Raw genomic sequence first — 4,966 nt, 5'->3', positions numbered from 1 at the left:
GCAGTCTGGTTGTAGGCCTCAACATCACACGGCCCCTTGGAGACAAAGCAGCTACTCCCAGCTATAACTTCAGGAACATGGCCAGCAGCCCCCTCTGGGCTCTCCGCTTCCTCCCTGTTCTCAGCTTTTTTAAGGCCCTGGTCTCTTGCTGAGCTTGCACACAGACTCCTCAGCAACTGCCAAGCGGCCTGAGCCGACTCAACACCCTCCAAGTGGGGCAACAGCGAAACATCTACGCTGGCTTTCAACATGCAGAGCTCCCTTTGCATTCTCTGCTGTCTATCCTCCAGCAAAGCAGCCTCATCTTCAGAAGCAAGTGGCATGGGTGGGGCCGGCTCCTTCTGGGCTATGCTCCAGAGCCCTGTGGCCAAAAACCACCCCCTTACTCTTCTTGACCAGACCTCCCAATTTTGCTGATTTAATCTCTCATCAAAGGGGACGTTGAAACTCTCCTGGAGTTCTGCCATCTCCTCCCCCGGTCCCCCCTTGGGGCTGTGGAGTACTCATGCGTACTAAACCGGCTCCGAGGATAGGCTTCTGGCGTCCCTTTGCAGCACACAGCTTGCAGCCAGCCTCCCTGCTTTCTCCCAGGCAGAGCAGGTCTTTTTCTTCCGGCAGCAAAAACAGCAGCGTCTCACTTTTTACAGCCTTTGTAAGCACACAGCATTCCAAACAGGCTCTCCACCGGACATCAAAGCAGCTTCCTCTAATTGCAATTACCGTCCATAACCTCTTAGATAGTAGATTTATTGCTCAGATAAGCCCTGGTGTCCAGCCCACTTTGGCTGCACAGCTCTGCTGGACTTCAAAGGCCACATTCCAAAGGCTCTGAGCAAAAAAACCGCAGAGTTTACGCAGCAGCAAGAGAAAGCTGCAAAAACTTCTTCAGAGCTTTCTTCAGTGTGCTAAAATAAAGTCCACTCAGGATATTAGCAGCTAGAAGCAGTTTATTTACAGCAGACTATCCATTATCTATCACAGCGAACAGCATCGTGAAAACACGTCCTCTCTCCTCAAAAGCGAAAGTAGAGAAAAAGAACAAAGACTGGAGACTCTCGGACATGACGTAGAATCTCCCCCCTCCCAACAGTGGGCAGTGCGTACACTCTGAGCTGTTTTAACCCTGTAAGCTCAGGTTATCCTCACATGTATTGCCAAGAACGTTGTTTTTGTTTCAATCATTGCAATCATTGTCTTTGTTTTTTCCCCCTATTTTTTTGTAGTGTTTGTATTTTTTGTGTTTTCTTTTTATCCTTTTTGTAATTTCTTGTGGAAATTTTAATAAATATTATTTTTAAAAAATAAAATAAAAAGGAAAGCCTGTTCAACAGTAAGTGTGGTGGTTGTGCTGTGCTGTGGTGGAGAGTATTTGTTTGCCTTAAGGAGCAGGTACTCTGTATGGACTGTTTTTGTAAATACCTGTATATAGCTCACATTAAAAAGACTGCACTGGAAAACCCTGGGACTCTGAGCGTTTCTGCTAAAAGCGCTGCGAGGAATTCCCATGGTGGATCAATTTGTTAAGCATAATCATGCTGACACAGACTTACTTTATGGGTCATTTGGGTTACTTTACAGATTTATGGGTCAGCCAGAGGAAACCCGGGATAAGGAGGGGCTTTGTCAAACTGTTACATCAGCAAGAAGCCAAGTTGATTTACCTTTTTAAATCCTTACACCCCAAAGGTTTAAACAATGAACTAGACCTAAATTGTTTTGTGTAATTCCACGTTTGGTTTTGCAGTTGTAAATGTTGCTGCTATCTGTATTCCTGGTGTTGTGTATATATTAGGTGCTGTACCTTTAAATCTGGATGTTATCTAATTCACCAGCTGGAGGTTTTTATAATGCAACTTTGTACTAACTGTGTCAGCTAATTACAATGCATAGTGAAACCTGAACCATTTGTAATCTATGTACCCTCTCGGACCTCTTATTTGGTAACATATTATTGTTATATTTTATAACTGAATGTAGAATGTTTTGGTATATCATCTCATTGATTGTATCTGAATTTACTTTATTCCGCATCATTCTTATTAGCTGAGGAAGAAGGTTTGAAACAAGTTATCCAGGAAGGACTGCCCTGCTACTGCTTCTGGAGCACCAACTTCTTTCAGCGTGTTCACTGCTAAATATATGAATAAGTCATGAATATGACTAGGTTCATCCATGCTGTGGTTGGGTTGTAATTTAGAGATAGTTAAGGTATTGTACACACAACAGGTAGAATCTGCCAGGGGTGTGTTCAAATGGCAGGAGGTTGCACTGCATAAGTGCTAAGGAGCATAGCTGTCAAGTGTCCCTTATTTGAAGGGACAGTCCAGTGCCATGTCCCCCTGCTGTCCCTTATTGAAGGATGTCCCTTAAATGTCCCTTAAATTTCAAAGGAAGCAGCTCCTCTCCCTCCCTCCCTGCCGGCCAGGGAGGAGGAAGGCTCCAACTGTGTTGCTTGGCTGTGTTGCTCACCCAATAAGAAGTCTAAGAACGACTGGGGGGTGGAGCTTGCATGCCTTGTGTGTGGCTAGTTAATGCAAGCTGAGGGGTTTTTTGAATGCTGGACGCCATTTTGTTGCACGTGCTGCTGCAAACTTTGCAGTGCAAAGCCAGGCCAGGGAGCCATCTTAAGTTGAGGCTGCATAGGCCTTGTGGTACATGTGATTCAGATTCTATTCAGTTGAACCTCTGGTTACAAAGTTGGTTGGAATAGTGTTCTCGAAGCTACCCAGCATGAGTTTGACCAGACTGCAGGAGGACAGGAAGACTGGAGTGCCTGGAACAGGTGAGGCTGCAGGTCCCTTATTTTGGCTGCTGGTCCCTTATTTTCAAATCTGTAAGTTGACAGCTATGCTAAGGAGTCAAGTGATGATGCTTTGCTGTCATGCTTAAATGGCTGGACACATGCAACTCTCCCCATCACCTGCTCTAAAGAGAACCCTTTGCAATTAAAAAAAACTGTCACCTGCAATCTGATTGAGTAAGTGTTCTGGCCTGGGCAACACACTGTTCCACATACCATCAGCTGCTGTGTAGAAGTACGAAATATTTCAGACCAACAACATAAAGTGGCACAGATGGGGATAAAAGACACAAATAACCAAACACCAAGCAGACCAACGAAGCCACAGATCGTTGGGCTTCGACTGAAAAAGAAAGATGAAAAGTGTGGCAGTGGTGAGAAAAAGAGTGGCCTCACTGGGGATCAGCAGCACTCCCAAGGTTTCATTGCTGGTCTCATTTATGTATTTATAGTAATAACAGAATGCTTCTTGCAAAGTTTCGGAGATTCCTGGCTGCCCCAGAGGAATAGGGTGGGGTGTCATGATAGATACACCTCTGGAAATTTCCAGCTGTGCACAACGCCATTGTTTACAATGAATACCCAAAGCTGTTCAGGGTTTGAGACAGGTATCTTCAATCTTACCTGGAGCTATCAGGGATTGAAATTGGGGCTTTCTGTATGTACAGTTGATGCTCTACCACTGACCAATCTTATCTAATTTACACTCCTCCCCGCAAAAAAAAGAGACATGCACCAAAATGAAACTTCCCTTGAAAGGAAGACTCGGTTGTTGTTGTTGTTGCTGTTACTGTTTTGTATTGTTTTTTTTAAAAACAACAACAACAACAACAACAACAACACCCCACAAAAACCAAGAAATTAGTTTTAACAAAGTGAAAAAGTGGAGATCCAGGAATTATTTTAATGCGTCCGTATCACACTGATCACCTGTAATTTGGGCCTTTTTTCATTTTCTCTTTGAAGAAGGGTCCACTTTGTGCAGTCACAGTCTCCCATTACAAAGACCTGATTGAAGCCCAGGAACTCCCTGTTATATGAATCCATTCAAATCACATTTCAATCTGGCTCTAAGTGACTGTCAAATTTGGTCATTATAATTATATGTCATATAGTGGAAAGATATGTCTCCCTTTATAGAGGGCAGTGCTATTTTGATGAACTGTCAGAAGACAATCATTTCTTTCAAGGGCTAGATCTAGACACATTAAAAAAGCATTTCAGTTAAACGCACACTAAACTTCATAAAAGGGAATAACATATAAAGCACCTTTTCTTTACGAATGTAGCTGAGTCCAAGGAGTCCTCCATTTGAAAGCTTTCCTGGTCCAGTTCTGGTTTACAGACACAAATCAGTATGCATAAATATTCTGCACACCTGTGACCAGCCTAATGCCTTAGAATCATAGAATTGTAGAGTTGGAAGGGTCATCTAATCCGCTGCAATGGAGGAATCTCAGCTAAAGCATCCATGACTGATGGCCATCCAACCTCTGACTGATAATGAAAATGAGGTAGGAGAGACCACAATCTCCCAAGGGAGACTGTTGCACTTTAGAACAGTGTGGTGTAGTGGTTAAGAGCTGTGGACTCGTAATCTGGTGAACCGGGTTCACGTCTCTGCTCCTCCACATGCAGCTGCTGGGTGACCTTGGGCTAGTCACACTTCTTTGAAGTCTCTCAGCCCCACTCACCTCACAAAGTGTTGGTTGTGGGGGAGGAAGGGAAAGGAGAATGTTAGCTGCTTTGAGACTCCTTCGGGTAGTGATAAAGTGGGATATCAAATCCAAACAGCTCTTAATGTCAGAAAGTTTTTGTGATGTTTAGTCAGAATTTCCTTTATCAACTTGAAGCCATTGGTTTGGGTCCTACCTTTGAGAGCAGGAGAAAACAAATTTGCTCCATTTTTCATGTGACCAGCCTAAAACGTTGACTTTCTACAGCTGGGAGATGGATCTTCCAATCAATACCTGTTATACGACAGAGGAACTTGCATTTGGGTGTTTTTTTGTGGTACTACATAAATTTAGCAATAGAGAGAAGTAGGGTCGAACAAAATACTATGCCAATTCTCATATTTCCTGTCAAATACCCTTTCTCACCATTCTACACATTCTGCAAATAGGAAACATAAAGATACAGAATACAGATTCTATATGCCAGAAG

This window comes from Podarcis cretensis, assembly GCF_951804945.1.
Source record: "Podarcis cretensis genome assembly, chromosome: 8".
Taxonomy (NCBI): Eukaryota; Metazoa; Chordata; class Lepidosauria; order Squamata; family Lacertidae; genus Podarcis; species Podarcis cretensis.
This window is presented reverse-complemented; position numbering follows the sequence as displayed.